The sequence below is a fragment of the Hemiscyllium ocellatum genome, chromosome 6 (assembly GCF_020745735.1).
Source record: "Hemiscyllium ocellatum isolate sHemOce1 chromosome 6, sHemOce1.pat.X.cur, whole genome shotgun sequence".
Taxonomy (NCBI): Eukaryota; Metazoa; Chordata; class Chondrichthyes; order Orectolobiformes; family Hemiscylliidae; genus Hemiscyllium; species Hemiscyllium ocellatum.
This window is the reverse complement of record NC_083406.1, coordinates 99,331,259-99,348,247: the sequence shown is the minus strand read 5'-3', so window position 1 is coordinate 99,348,247 and position 16,989 is coordinate 99,331,259. Positions and strand designations below refer to the sequence as shown.

The window sequence follows — 16,989 nt, the reverse complement described above, 5'->3', positions numbered from 1 at the left end:
TTTACTTTATCACTACCCCAGAGATACTGAAGGGACAGTATTATCTACAAATTACGCCACCCAAAACCAGTGAATTTCACATTTGATCAGGATCAAAGTTTTCTGCTCCATGTATTTGGTGCTACAGTAGATATTGTATTTATTTACTGAGTCATTGGAATGCTTGAACAAGATACAAAATGAAATGATGTACCACTGGATGTAGCACTCTGGATGAGTTTATTCCATTTTAAATATTCCAACCAACCTCCCAGCCTCAGCTAGTAACAAATTAACTAACCATTCATCTTTTTTCTGTTTGTAGAGCATTGCTGATGCAGGCATGATGATGATACATCTGCCAGCATGAGTTGTTACGCTCCAAAAATAATTCACTGTGTATTGAAATATTTGAATTTACGGAAGCGCTTTCCAAATGAAAGTGTAGTGTTTACCTTTTAACCACATTTATAAGAGTGCCTTTATTGAGTAATTAATTTGACCATTTTGGAAAACTCATTTTCGTTGATGTCTCTTAATAATCAGACCCTGATTAAAAGGCAATCAAAGTTTGCATTGCTGATTTTGTGATGTAGGTATCAACCCAGGAAAGATAGACAGATGGACTATTTCTTATCAGTTTACTTCTAGAACTCTCCACAAACTATGATCTATTCAAATAAAATAATTTTGTTTATTTCTGCAAATATTTGGCTTTTAAAAATATCTGATGCATTATGGCTAATAACTATTTTAATTTTAATATGAAAATTTAATATGTGTGATGGTTCTACATCTGATGTTTTACTTGTGAAAAATGTCGATTTAAAATAAGTGAACTAGACTCACTTTGAAATAGTATACAAATAAATATCATTCAGCAGTTTGTATGTTAATAAGTTGCAACATCTCAGCATAACGTGGTGTCAGTGACATTTGTTTGGTGTAATCAATATTCATTTTAATTTCATAGGAAGTGTAAACCTTTATGTGAGCATCCTGGTAAATCTTATAACTAGGGTTATAGCTAGGGCTTTAAACTAGTTAGTGGGAAGAGGGAAGGATTCAAATGAAGCAAAGTTAAAGAATCAAAAAGAAATGAGAGCGCACAGCTGCAGGGTTGTGAAGAAACGAATGATACTCTAAAAGTGACAAAGTGGTAGAAAATATATGCAGCATAAGAGTATAGCAGATATTTAAAAACAGGCAGTCACAATGGTAAAAAGTCAAAGCTTAAAGTTCTTTAGCTGTATGCATGCATTTGTAACAAGATAGATCGGTAAATGGCACAAATAGTTAAAAATTAATGTGACTTGATAGATGTTATGAAGGCGCAGTAATTATGCCTGGCAAATCCATTTTCAAGGCTATTCAAAGAATAGGCAAAATGAAAAGGAGGTAGATAGCTTTAGTAGTAAAAGGCAGTGTCTTGGTGGTAGTGAGTCATGATGTAGATACAATAGATCCTGATATGGAATTAGTTTGAAATAAGGAATGGCAAGGAAAAGAAGTCACAGGTGGAAGTCGTCTACAGGCCCCTGAAGTTGCCTCACAATAGGATCAAGTACAAATTGGGGGAATAACAGTCATGTAGGAAGGGCATTACATTTGTGATTTTTTAAATCTCTGTTATGACTTGACAAATCAGATGGGGAAGAAAGAGGACATGGAAGATCGTTTCTAGGAATTGCTTATCAGAATGTATGCTGTAGAATCTATCTAGGAAGAGGCTGTTTTAGATCTGGTAAAATGTAAATGAGGTAGGATTAATAAGAGATCTCATACTTCTGGATCCTCTATGGGGTCGCGATCAAAGCACCGTAGAATTTTAAATTCAGTTTGAATGAATTCAGAAGGAAAGCAGTTGTGTTCTCAAACCAGTGTTCTCAATCTAAATAAGGGCAATTATTGAGGTAGGAAGAAACAGATGTCCAAAGCAGGTTGGGAAAATAACCTAAGGGGAAAGTTAGTGAAATAGCAGTGGCAAACATTTTAAGTAACTATTTCATAATGTTCAACAAAAATTTATTCCGACCAGAAAGATGGAGTTGGTGACATGGATGAATTATTCATGGTTAACAAAGGGGGTCAAGGGAAATATCCAATCAAAATCTAAGGCATACAAAGTTGTGGAAACTAGTGGTAGGAATTAGCAGCAGACGACAAAAGAGGGAAAAAATTATTATGAAGGTAAATTAACAAAAAATATAAAAACAAACAGCAGTTACTTTTATGGTTATATTAAAAAAATGTAGCTAATGTTAGTATGGAATCCATGGGAGATGCGATTCGGGAGCGGATAACGGAACAGGAAAGGGCAGATAATGTAAGCCAATATATTGCTTCTGTCTTCATAGTGGAGGATACTATAAATATCCCAAAGATAACAGGTAAACAAGGTGCTAGCAGGAGAAAGATCTTGGGAAGAAAGTCTCTATCACATGGGACAAAGTTTTTGACAAACTAATGGGACTAACAGCAGACATGTCTCTAGGTCCTGATGCCCTGCAACTAAGGATTTTAATGTAATATATTTTTATTAAGAAAGAATAGATTTTTAAATATTACAACAAAACAATGCAATTCAAAATAGTACAAAAATAGTACAAAAGTAAACCCAAATAATAAAAAAAATCCCCAACACACCCTCTTATACGAATGTATAAACATATATAGAGAAGTATAAAATTAAAAAAAAACCTAAACTAGTTATTTAACTAACTGAATAAATACCTAACAACAAACAAATAAATAGTAATAACTCAGCCCAGCCAAACAAAATACTCATACATTCACAGTTCGTCCTCCCTGAATATTGGACTCATGAAACACAATTGTTACGACTATATAAAAGCCCTTGTTAGTGTGGCAGATAAGTCTGTGTCCAGGTATTTCAAAAAGGGTTGCCATGTCTTGTAAAAATTCTCAGTTTTGTGGTGTACCATATTTGTGAGAAAATCCAGGGGAATATGCTCCATAACAATCTTCCGCCAACCCGACAGGCTCTGGGGAGTTTTCTGATATCCAACCTAGCAAGATATTCTTCCGTGCCCAGAATGTAAGAATATTGAAAAGTTTTGCCTTTTGCGAGTCTGCAGGAAATACAATGGGTAGGCCCAAAAGGAGCGAAATAGGGTCCTTCTCCACCCCTACACCTAAAATCCTCTCCATTGCACCCACCACAACACTCCAATATGTTTGAAGCCTGTCACAAGACCAAAGACAATGGGTAAGAGTACCCGTACAGACCTTGCACTTGGGACATGCTGAAGATACCCCTCGTTTAAATTTTGACAGACAGTCTGGGGCTAAGTGGACCCTATGGAGAATCTTCAACTGTAAAGCATATGTCCTATTGCAAATTGATATCTTCCTTGCATTCTCCCAAATATCCTCCTGTGCCTCTGAAGAAATTTCAACACCCAGCTCTCTTTCCCACATCTTTGAGAGCCCATCAGACTCATCTGAGGTGGCACCCCCCAATTGGTGATATAGAGTACTGACAGAGAGAGTGTTCTCCTTCAAGATCCTCCACTCCACGCTCGCAGCAATGCGCCGGCACCTAACCTCTCTACAGTCAGCCCTGCCTTAACTCTTTCAGAATTGCAAAGGACCCACTCTGTACTACATCCTCAGGAGAATTCATACTCTCAAAAACAGTATTTCAATTCCATCTCAAACATCAAAAACTGGAAGTACAACAAACTTTTATCTACCCACCTCCATAACCAGTGCTCCTCAAACATTCCAGAAGATTCCCCTGGCCTCGGAAACGAATCAGACGCCATTAGCCATGCGGCTGATGCAGCTACCACCCCCACGCTGATTGATGATGTCACTTCTGCCCTCATCATGGCCACTCCCACAACCACTTCCGCCCCTCACAATTCCTCATGCATCACACGTGACGTCACATCCACCCCTCACATCATCGCTGATGCCACTCGCTCAATGACTTCCGCCACCCCTACTGCCGTGATCACCACCACTTCTGTCCCCACTGGCGCCACTCACCTGCATTCTGCTGACACGCCCCCCACAGACCCCACTGTCACTATCCTCACCCCCCAGAACCCCGAGGGGAACACTACCCCTGCTCATGACTCCACCCCCATCACACCCATTCCAGTTACTGGGTCCGACCCCACTCCCAGCTCCACACCCTCACCAGATCCCAGCTCCCAGCCCTGCCGAGTTTTCACTATCCCTCCAGACCTCCCCCTCACTGGGGATGAACAATCAGTCCTCAGCAAAGGACTCACCTTCATCCCCCTCTGTCCACGCATCAATGAATTTAATACATGCCGTGACGTCAAACAATTCTTCCATCGCCTCCGCCTCCGAGGTAACTTTTGCAATCAGGATTCCCGCCCACCTTCCGAGGACCCCTTTGCCCACCTCCAACACACTGCATTCACCTGGACACCTCGCACTGGCCTATTACCCGCCCTCGACCTCTTCATTTCCAACTGCCACCGGGACATTAACCGCCTCAACCTGTTTACCCCCCTCCCCACACCAACCTCTCACCCTCAACGCGCAGCCCTCCAATCCCTCTGCTCCAAGCCCAACCTCACCATCAAGCCAGCGGATAAAGGGGGCGCAGTGGTAGTCTGGCGCACTGACCGCTACACCGCTGAAGCCAAACGGCAACTCAAGGACACTTCTTCCTACTGCCCCCTCTACCATGATCCCACCCCCCATCACCAAACCATCATCTCCCAGACCATACAGAACCTCATCACCTCAGGAGATCTCCCACTCACAGCTTCCAACCTCATAGTCCGGGAACCCCGCACTGCCCGGTTCTACCTCCTTCCCAAGATCCACAAGCCTGACCACCCTGGCCGACCCATTGTCTCAGCATGCTCCTGCCTCACTGAACTCATCTCTACCTACCTCGACACTGTCTATCCCCCCTTGTCCAGGAACTCCCCACATACGTTTGAGACACCACCCACGCCCTCCACCTCCTCCAAGACTTCTGTTTCCCCGGCCCCCAACGCCTCATCTTCACCATGGATATCCAATCCCTCTACACCTCCATCTGCCATGACCAGGGCCTCCAAGCCCTCCATTTTTTCCTCTCCAGACGTCCCCAACAGTACCCTTCCACTGACACACTCATTCGTTTGGCCGAACTGGCCCTCACCCTTAACAATTTCTCCTTTGAATCCTCCCACTTCCTCCAGACCAAAGGGGTAGCCATGGGCACACATCTGGGCCCCAGCTATGCCTGTCTCTTTGGCTACGTAGAACAGTTGATCTTCTGTAATTACACCAGCACCACTCCCCACTTCTTCCTCCACTACATTGATGACTGCACTGGCGCCACCGCGTGCTCCCGCGAGGAGGTTGAGCAATTCATCAACTTCACCAAAACATTCCACCCTGACCTTAAATTTACCTGGACCATTTCTGACACCTCCCTCCCCTTCCTGGACCTCTCCATCTCCATTAATGACCGACTTGACACTGACATTTTTTACAAACCCACCGACTCCCACAGCTACCTGGATTACACCTCTTCCCATCCTATCTCTTGCAAAAATGCCATCCCGTATTCCCAATTCCTCCGTCTCCACCGTATCTGCTCCCAGGAGGACCAGTTCCATCACAGAACACGCCAGATGGCCTCCTTCTTTAGGGACCGCAATTTCCCTTCCCACGTGGTTAAAGATGCCCTCCAACGCGTCTCGTCCACATCCCGCACCTCCGCCCTCAAACCCCACACCTCCAACCGTAACAAGGACAGAACGCCCCTGGTGCTCACCTTCCACCCTACCAACCTTCGCATAAACCAAATCATCCACTGACATTTCCTCCACCTCCAAAAAGACCTGGGAGATTTCGATATCTAGCCAAATTGAAAGAGGGTCCCCACAAACCCAATCACTTATGTAGGTCATAAGTGAGCTTAATTGGTAATTTTTAATGTCTGGATGGTCTACTCCCCTCAATCTGTGAGGCAACTGCAGTTTGGTTCAGCTCCTTTATCTGGCACTGTAAACGGCCCCTCATTAAATTAGCCAATCATTCAGTCTCCTGAGTGTTCGTTTATTGAAAATCAGGGGGAGCATCCGTATAGGGTATAGCAAACGAGGGAGAATATTCATCTTAATAAGTGCTATCCGACCCAACCATGAGACTGGAAGTGCCTCCCATCTTTGGAGATCTTGTTTAATTTTTTTCAAATAATTGAGTAAAATTGGCTTTGAACAGCCAATCCGGAACTGGAGTAATGAATATGCCCAAATGCACGAAACCCCCCTGTGACCACCTAAATGGGAATCTATAGTCACTCTCAAGAGCCAACTCTTTCGTAAGACCACCCATAGGCATAGCCTCTGATTAAGCAAAATGAATCTTATACCTGAAAAAGCGCCAAATACGAGAATGTATTGTATCAGGCAAGGCACTGAGGCTGCTGGATTTGTCAAGAAAATTAGAACATCAAATGCATACAGCGAGATCTTATGTAATTTTGACCCCACTTCTGGAGCTGATATATTGAGATCCCCATGAATGGCCTCTGCCAATGGTTCAATCACCAACGTAAAATGTAACGGGGTGAAAGGGCTGCCGGCTGCCCCTAGAAACATTAAAATTGCTTGATCGTACCCTGTTGGTAATGACCGCAGTGAGAGGTACATTGTAGAGAACCTTTACCCATCTTATGAAAACTTCGCCCAGACCAAACTGGTCTAGAGTATAGAAAAGGTACGACCACTCAACTCGGTGAAATGCCTTCTCTGCATCTAAAGAAATCACCAATCCCTGTATTGACTGCTGTTGGCATGCTTGAATTACGTTAAGCAGCCTCCTAACATTATTGGAGGATCTGCGATCCTTTATGAAGCCTGTCTGATCCTCTTTAATAATAGAGGGTAACACAGTCTCCAGCCTTAATGCAAGAGCCTTAAAGAGGAATCTTAAAGTCCCCATTTAAGAGTGAGATGGGCCTGTATGAAGCACAGTCTTCCGGATCCTTCCCTTATTTAAGGATAAGTGAAATATTGGCCTCTCTCAGAGATGGTGGGAGACAAACATGACTGTATGGATCATTAAACATAATCAGCATCGAGCCAGCAGTATGCTAATATATTCCTTGTATAATTCACTGGGAAGTCCATCAGGATTGGGCGCCTTTCCACTCTGAAGCTGCCTCACAGCTTCCTGCACTTCTTGCTCTGATAATGGGGCATTGAGAAAGGATTGTTGTTCGGGAGTCACACCCGGGAGCTTCAGATCTCAAAAAGGATTCCATTTTGGTCTGCCCCTCTCACAATTCTCAGACTGATATAACTTAGAGTAGAATCTCTGGAACGCCACATTAATCTTTTTAGAATCACATGTTAGGTTCCCAGACCCTTCCCTAATTGCTGTAATGGTTTGTGGGGCACTTCTCTTTCTGACAATGTATGCTAAGTATTTGCCTGGCTTGTCACCATGCTCATATAACCTTTGCTTTGTAAAAGCCAGCTCCTTCTTTGCCGTCTGCGTGAGCACGGAATTTAGTGCAGACTGCAGTGCCGTAATCCTCTGTAGTTTGACCAACGAGGGTCTGTCAAAATAGGCCTTCTTGGCTGCCTTCAACCGTGCTTCAAGGAGACGTTGCTGCTCACCCTTCTGCTGCTTCCTACTTGTGGAATATGCAATAACTAACCCTCTGGCATAAGCTTTGGCAGTTACCCTGAAAACAGATGAGCTATCAACTGAGCCTATGTTGATGTCTAGGAATGCCTGAAATTCCCAGAGAAATACTCCACAAACTTGCTGTCCATGAGAATAAAGGGGTCCATTCGCCAGTACCTTGAACCCACTGTAACATCCTTAATTTTAACCATGAGGTTCACTGGAGCATGATCAGAGATGGCAATATTATACAGGATGCTACCAGATCCAGGGTTACCGCAGGGGTCAGAAAAAAATCAATTCCCGTGTGACATCTGTGTGGATTGGAGAAAAACGTGAAATCCCTACCTGTAGGGTGGAGACTCCAGACGTCTGCCAATCCTAATTCCCCACACAAACCAAATAACTGTTTAGTTTGTGCAGAGGGTATAGAGGGACCTTTAGGCAACCTGTCCACTGTGGGGTCCATGAGGCAGTTAAAATCTCCCCCTATAATGATGTGCTGAGACTTGAGATTTATCAGTTTCGAAAAAGCATCCACCAAGAATTTAAGAGGATGAGCTGGGGACAATAAACATTTAAAATGCCATATTCTTCCCCATTTATCAAGGCTTTAAGAATTACAAACCTCCTGTATGTGTCTTTAACACATTCCAACAATTTAAATGAGCGATTTTCCCTTACCAATATAGCCACTCCCCTACTTGTATTAAATGATGAAAAATAAACTCGGTCAAAGACATTCTGCTGTAATTTCAGATGCTCCTTGTCATCCAAATGTGTCTCTTGTAACAAAGCAATATCCACCTGCTCCTTTGTAAGACTCAAGAGTACCTTCTTCCTCTTAATTGGTGAGTGACTTCCCATGATATTCCAGGTACACCATTTAATCAAATCATTAGCCATAATCTTTTGCAATTACATTTAAATTCCAGACAGGAAGAACCCAAACCACAAATTGCTGAGCCTTAGTGTCGCATGGTCCACCAAATATAAAAATTACATAAACTAAAACCACTACATTTAACACACCTACAAAATTATTAAAAATAAGAAATAACAAAAGCCAGAAAACAAACCAACATATAAAGCGCCAATAGAGCTGAGTAGGGGAACTCACCCCCTGCCTGGAGGGGGCAACTACCCGTCCCGAACTGCCCATAAATAGGTATCTAACCATCTCAGCTACCTTCACTTCTCCCAGCTAGAGTCGCATCGCAAGCACAAGCTAAAAAGAATAAATACCCCATAGAATATCAATATGAATGAAAAAACATTCTTTTATTAAAAAAAGGGGAATAAATACCTCACCCATCCTTTGGTATGTCCTAACTTAGAAATTTAAAATGTCCATCTTAACCACCGCCAGATATAATTTGAACCAAATTATTATCAATAGAGGGAAAAAAAGGGGAAAAACAAAGCTCCAACCGGATTTCCTCCATTTCTTTTACAGAATGATAAACGCACACCCAAGCAACAATATTTATACATACTACAATTGTTTAAATTAGGTTAGTTTGTCCACAAAGTCTCTTGCATCTCTTTGACACATCGGAGAAGGCATGGATCCATCTAGGGTGATCCGAAGCACTGCCGGATATCTCAAGGAGTACTGAATCCCAAGCTTCTTCAATCTTCTCTTGACACCATCATACGATTTTCGTTTCTGGATCACCGCTGCTGAAAAGTCCTGAAAAAATATGATCTTGGGCCCCTCGTAAATTAGGGCCTTTGGATCCTTCCCCTGGAGTCTGGGAGCCTCCATGACTCTCTCCTTATCCCGGTAATGATGGAACTACGCCAGGAAAGGACGAGGGTGTTGACCCAGACCCGACCTCTGTGCTGCGACCCAGTGAGCCCTCTCTATCTTCAATCCTCTCATGCCAGTCTCCAAGTCAAGGAATTTTGGAAGCCAATCTTCAACTAATTCCGCAGGCCGCTCACCTTCCATACTCTCTGGCAGACCGATGATCCGAATGTTTTTTCTCCTGCCCCTGTTTTCAAGATCATCCACTTGGCCACGCAAATTACGAACCTGCATCTTCAAGGCTTGGATCTCTTCCTTGAATAAACTGGCATCAGCTTCCACCACTGTGACCCTCTTCTCCAAGTCTCCCAGCTGCTGCTCATGCTTCTGCAGCATGAGAGAGACTGGAGCCAGCTTCTCTTCAATCTCTTTCCCCAACATCTCGCGAGATTGAGAGCTGGTTCACCAGGTCCTGGAGAGTAATCGCCTCCGAGGCTGAGCTGCAGGCCCAGCCTCAGATGCTGCTCCTCCCTTTTTAGACATTTCTGGACAGCTGAAAATACAGGTAAGTCAATTTTTAAATGTTTCTTGGGGCTCCACAATCTTTCCAATGCCCCAAGAGATCCTGATGGCCTGAGTTGGGTGGGTTAAAGGACCGTCCTGCTCCTGCTGCAATACAAAGCTCTGCAGTGTGATCTTCTCAGATCGCCGTCATCTTAGATCCCCCCCCAACTAAGGATTTTAAAGGAAGTGGCGACTGAGATGATGGAGACATTGCTTGCAATGTTCCAGAACTCACTGAATTTTGGCAGGGTTCCAGTATATTGGAGAACTGCTAAATGTGATACCACTATTCAAGAAGGGGAACTGGAAACTATAGGTCAGTTAGCTTAACATCTATTGGGGGCAAAAAAACACGAGAGTCCATTATGAAGGAAGAAATAGTGTGTTTGGAAAAGCAATCGAACAGAGTCAAAATGGCTTTGTGAAAAGGAATCATGTTTGACAAATTTTCTAGATCTCTTTGAGGATGTGACAGACAGAGTTGATAAAGAGGAACCTAGCAGATAGTGTATTTATATTTTTCAGAAGGTATCTGATAAGGTCCCACACAAAAGGTTATTGCACAAGATTGGAGCTCTTGTTGGAGGTAATAATCCCTGTGAGCACGGCTAACAACACACAGAAGATAAAGTGTCAGGATTAATGTGTCATTTTCAGATTGAAAAGATATATCTAGCACAGTGTCACAAGAATCCGTCCTGAGCCATTAATTGTTTACTATCTATTTTATTATTACAGAACTTCTTCAGTTATCCAAACATCAATTATCTGAATTTAAGATTACCCAAACAAGATCTCAAGGTCCCGTAAAAACGTTATCCATTATCGAGGTTATTCTATATCATTGTTTTTTTTATTGTCACGTGTACTTAAGTATAGTGAAAAGCTTTGTTTACGAGCAGTACAAGCAGATCATTTTAGATAAGGACATACAGATCATGGAGTGGGGAAAAGATCTTAGAGGCAGACAGGTTACACCGTGCAAGATATGTGCTAGGCAAGGTCAACATGAACAAGATCAGCATTATTTGAAGTTAGAGGGTCATTCATCAGTCTAATAACGGCCAGGACAAAACTGTTCCTGATGCTGGTGTGTGTTCAAGCTTGTATCTTCTGCCTGATGAAAGAGATTGTACTGGGGTACGATTGATTTTTGATGATTCTAGTCTTTCTGCAGCATCAAGTTATGTCAGTGGAGTCCGTGGATGGAACGTTGGCTTCCGTGACTGGCTGGGCTGCGTACACAGCGTTCTGTAGTTTCTTACTGTCCTGGGCAGAGCAATTGCTATATCAGGCTGTTATACACGCAGACAGTATGCTTTTAATGGTGTATCTGTAAATGTTGGTGAGGCTCCTTATGGACGTGTCAAATTTCCTGAACCACCTGAGGAAGAAGAGGCATTGTTGTACCTCCTTGATGTTGCATCTATGTGGGAAGCCCAGGACAGTCACTTCTTGGAACTTGCAGCCTTCACCCTCTTGACCTCTGCTCATATTAATGACTTGGTAGAGGAGGCAAAACGTAATGTATCCAAATATGCTGATGATGTCAAACAATAGGTGGGAGAACATGTTGTGATGAGGGCTGTTAATGTCTCGAACAAACTCCCTCAAAGAGTTGGCTTAACTGTAACTCTATTGAAATGCTTAACAAAATAATATATGTATATATTAGCTACTAATTAACTACTCCAATATAGTAGCATCCTATATAAACACCCCTTAGCATAGGCAAACTCAGTAAAATAGATTGTCTCTCATGCATTTCTAGTAGCAGGAAGGGAACTCAGCTTTTAGCTGTAACAGAGAGGAACAAGAGCTTCCGCATCCAGGTTTAAGACTCCAGGAACTGCTGGAAGCTAAAACTAAAAACCCTAGTTATGTAGGATCTTGACTCTACCCATTCAGGCTGCTTCTATAGTTCCAAATTAAAATAAAATACTCAAAGCCTCGCAAGCTGTTCACCCTATTGCCTTTGGAGTAGACTGTTCAACATCTCTGTCTCAACCTTTCATCGTTAAAAGAAATGATAAAATACACCACTCAAAGCCATAATATCATCACACCTGCCTCCTTTTAAAAAATGAACTATCAATATACAAAGATGGCTTCATTTTTAAAAATCTTCAGCCTTACTCTGTTAGTACACTACAATACATATACATTACATTGATTATAAGTATGCAAATATTCACTACTACAGTGAATTTTCATTCTGTTTCTCCCAACTACCAAATGCCTGTCTTCCTTCATCAAAGTCTCAACAGTAGGTTGGCAATTATGTTCTCTCCTGTTGCATAATTTTCAAATTGAATGGCTGCAATAATAACCTTCACCTAAACAGTGTTTTTATCCTTAAAATTTTTCAAAAACTTTAAGCTATTATAATCAGTACATACAATTGTCTACAACTGGAGATGCTGGAAACCAAGGTAGACAGGCAGAGGTGAAAATGTGTTGCTGGAAAACCACAGCAGGTCAGGCAGCATCCGGGAGCAGGAGAATCGATGTTTCGGGCATGAGCCCTTCTTCAGGAATGGCAGAGGAGATGACCTTGGGTGTGCAGTGAGAGAGGGACTCACTGAAATCCTTGTAGAGGGAGGAAGAGAGCTTCTTCAAGGAAGGCATTTTTGCAAGAGGATTCGCGTAGGTTAAAATCTCCTTGGAGAAAGTGAGGACTGCAGATACTGGAGATCAGAGCTGAAAATGTGTTGCTGGAAAAGTGAAGCAGGTCAGGCAGCATCCAAGGGGCAGAAGAATCGACGTTTCAGACATGAACCCTTCTTCAGGAACTTTAGACACGCAGAGGGCAGGGAGAACACAGCAAGCCAGGCAGCATCAGGAGGTGGAGAGGTCAATGTTTCAGGTGTTACCCTTCTTCAGTCCTGAAAATTCCCAGTCTTTCCATCTTCTCAGCATCTTCCAAGTACCGACACACATCACTCTCATCGATAGCCACCATGAATGGCTTTGCTTAATTAGATGTGGCTAACACTAGGGCAATGATTAACACAGCTTTTAGGCTGTCAAATGCCTTCTAGCATTCTTCCATCCGTGGAAATTTTCTCCACTTCTTCAGCAAGTCAGTCAGTGGAGCAAACATACTGCTAAAATTTAGTACGAACTTCCAATAAAAATCATTCACTCCCAGCACTTGTAGTACTTCCCTCTTCATCAATGGTATGGGAAATTTCTCAATAACCTTTGTTTTCACGTGGGGCTGCCTGGCCATGTCCAGTAACATTTCCCAGGAATGTGACTTGGGCTTTTACAAATTAACTCTTAGCCAGGTTTATCATCAAGCCCATCTCGAACTTTGAAATATAAGTTGTTTGTCGCACCTTCTCAATACAGTCTTCCAAATGTGAAATAGGATGTGAATCAGATTTTGCTATAGTCCACGCAGAATCGTTGAGTACCATTTGGTTTTGGCACCATTACTATGAGTGGGCTTCATTTGCAATGCACTTCCAATACATTGTCTTTGAGCATGCATTCAATCTCTTTTTGAAACTGTGCCAACTTTAGAGGGTTAAATCAATAAGGATGTTGCTTAATTGGAACAGCATTTCCTATGTCTATATCATATGTGATCAGATTAGTACTTCCCAGCTTATTCCCACGTAACTCCTCATGTGATTATAATAACTCCTGCCGTCATATTCATTTTCTTCTGGAAGATATCTCAATAATTTCCCCCAATTTCTGAGGACTTCCTTATTGTTCAATTTAAGTTGAGGAATGTCCAATTCAGAATCATTTGAACTTGGTTCTTGACTGTATTGTAGCCAGTACCACATTCTTCTTTTGCTTTCCTTCCTGATCGAAAAAACCTTTTCAGCATATTCACATGATACACACTGCGAGATTTCTTTCTATTTGCCATTCTTATTAAATAGTTCATTTCTCTCAATTTCCTTTTGATTTGATAAGGCCCACTAAACCTTGCCTTTAAAGCTTTACCTACCTCCGGGAGTAATACATGGGGCCATTTGTTCATATCCAATAGCAATTCCCAGCAAAGTGACTTGGGCTTTTGCAAATTCACTCTTAGCCAGGTTTATCATCAAGCCCATCTCCCGAAGTCAATAGAACAATTCCGAAAGATGCTCCAAATGTTCCTTCCATATGTCACTAAAAATCACCAGGTTGTTGATGTATACTGCACAATTGGGTAGTCTCGATGACTTTATTGATTTGTCTTTGAAATGTTATCTCTACTAGCAAAATTACAAATTGTTGATTTCTTGACTGGTCCCTGCTTCTTCACATGCTGTGCAACTTTCAAATGCTGTCTTGCCAACTCACCCACTCTATTTAATCTTTACCTAAATTTGACACACAGTCCAAATGTATGGTCTCAGATCTCTGACTCATTAATTTTTTCCTTAATTAATTTCAGTGGTCCTCTCATCTCATTATCAAAAACTAATTCAATGGACTGAATTTAATTGATTTGTTAGATACATCCTTAATTGCAAAAGGTACAAATAGAATTCCTTTATCTCAATGCTCTGGATAGTCTTGACTATAAAGCCGTCAATATGGTCTTTAAAGTTTGATGCCACTATATATAAAACCCATGTTAGGCCGCATTTGGAGTATTGTGTGCCATTTTGGTCACCACACTGCCAGAAGGACTTGTCAGGCTCAGAGAGAATGCAGAGAAGGTTCACTAAGATATTGTCTGGACTACAAAATTATGAGAGGCATAAATAGGGTGGATAATCAGAGGCTTTTTGCCAGGAAAAGTTTCAGTTACTGGGGCGGACAGGTTCAAGATGAGAAGGGGAATGTTTAAGGGAGAGGTGTGAGGGAGGTTTTTAAAACAGGGTATGATTGGAGCCTGGAATGCATTGTGAGAAGCGGTGGTGGAAGCAGACATATTGGCAACACTTAAGAGGCATCTGTGTGATTACATTAATAGGAAGGGAATAGAGGGATACAGACCGAATAAGGGCAGAAGATTATTTTAGTTTTGTTAGGGCATGATGATCAGCACGGGTTTGGAGGGCCTGATCCTGCTCTCTTTTGTTCTAATGCTCTCTGCAATCCTGGATGGTACGCAGTGGATTTGAATTGTTTTATTCCTCAGCTACCCATAATGTCCTTGAATAACCTTAGTATAAAATTTGACCCTTGATCTGACTGTATCTCTGCAGATAGTCTGTATCTGTATTCAGTAACTCTATAATTCTTTTAGCCATGATATTGCATAATGGAATGGCCTCTGGAAATTTAGTAGAAACATGCTTTATGGTCAACAAATACTCATTCCACTTTTCATTTTAGGTAAGGGTTCTACACAATCAATAGTTCTTGTAAATGTTTCCTCAAATGCAGGATTGGCTGTCAAGGGTGCGGATTTTATCACTGCTTAGGTTTTCCAATTATCTGACGTGTATAACATGTCCAGCAAAATTCAACCAAATTCTTATGCAGTCATTGCCAATAAAAATGTTTTTGTAATTAGGCTTGAGTTTTCCTGACTCCCAAATACCTGCGCCTGGTAATTCATGTGCCACCTGCCACACTTTCTTAATGTAACACACCAGTAATACAACTTGATGAACTTCTGCCCATTTCTCATCCCCCTAAATTTGTGATCATTTCCATTTTCTAATCGGGACATTTTTAACATAGTAACATTCTGGAATACACTCAGATTCTTGTATATATGGTTTTTGATACAACTGCTTTAGTTTTTCATCTTCATGTTGTAATTCAGCTAATTTCTCTAAACTAAAAATATCCGCTTTGTCCTCTACATATTCCAGGAAACAAGTGCTCCAGGAAATGCGCAAGAGGCCATCCAAAGTTTAAAATATATTCACTGAGAAATATATTGCTGGCCGAATATGTATTTTGACACGTGCAGAGCAAAACCAAAGCAAGGACTTATGTTGGAGCTATTCTCATTTCTATTGATATGTTCAAGATTGAATAATATGCAATATCATAATACAGATATATTTTATTGCTTCATTCTGTGCTTTCTTCAGACCTGAGTTGGGGATGTGAGGGTATAATTTTGTACCCCATTGGATCCTAAATCTTTTTATTAATTTCCTTAGGACTCGATACTCTGACATTGGCTGCAGTAATCCAAGAAACCGTTGAGAATTGCTCAGGTAGCCTTGATCATTGATGGGATCAGGATATGTGGATGAGTCACTGGGTGAGATTATTCGCATTTAGTTTGAAGATTCTTTTAATCTAATATTCTAATGAATAGAGTGGAGCTTGCAGTGAGAATATTACTGTTGCGTTGTGGTTGGTCAACTATACCATTTAAATGATTCTGAAAATTTATTTAATATATTTCAATCTTGATCGGTCAAACTCTTTTCCTTGAGAACAGGCCTTCTCCATCTTCAGTTGCTTCTCCAAGCACATTGATTTAAGATCTAGTTCTATATTTTCACCACTCTGTCCCTGAGTGTTTTCCTTAATTCAGTTATCATATTTGGGAAGCACATTGTATTTTCACAAGTACTCTTCAGTGTTGTCCTAGCCTAATTTTCAATATTTGATTAATCAGTACAACAGCAATTTGCATTTATATATGTATTAAAGTTTTTTTCTACCTGCTGTTATTCTTAATACTGTCGACTACAATAAAGACTAGTAAGGGTTACTTTACAGTTCACAATATTAAAAATTGTGTGTCATTTCTAACTGCTTTGTCACATTTACCATTATAAAATACTTTTCTGCACAAATCTGTGCTGTATAGAAACATGATTGCCGGGCCTTGGGTATTTGCCTAAAACCAGAAACCCTTACCAATAGATTTTGAATAAATGTAGATTGATTTTATAAATCACTTGACCTATGGTTATATAATTTACACAAAATGTCTGATGCTTGAAATGGCCATTGTATCATGCTATTTGCTGAATTAAGTAAAATCTCCCAATTCCTTGTTTTCAGTTTTCAAATCCATTTTCTTTTGTCAATATGTCTTTTTTACTGGAATAAACTGCTGATTTTAGTCCTAAGGATTCGCTGTTCCTGCTGTTTATTTATTCATTTACATGATTTCATTCTTAAAATATGTT

General features: G+C 41.3%; 1 protein-coding gene across 6 annotated transcripts in view; it reads left to right on the top strand.

Moving 5' to 3' along the window:
* Positions 1-16,989, top strand: part of LOC132816506 (F-box-like/WD repeat-containing protein TBL1X) — a 424,554-nt gene that overhangs the window by 116,919 nt on the left and 290,646 nt on the right. For 4 of the 6 annotated variants that reach the window (XM_060826181.1, XM_060826180.1, XM_060826179.1 and 1 more), the window contains exon 2: positions 16,003-16,106. The exons of 1 other annotated variant lie outside the window; for it this stretch is intronic. The gene's annotated coding sequence lies outside the window, so the exon portion shown is untranslated. Of the gene's footprint in view, positions 1-9,910; positions 9,930-16,002; positions 16,107-16,989 lie in introns of those variants that run through there. One more of the 6 variants, XM_060826182.1, reaches the window with a different exon arrangement.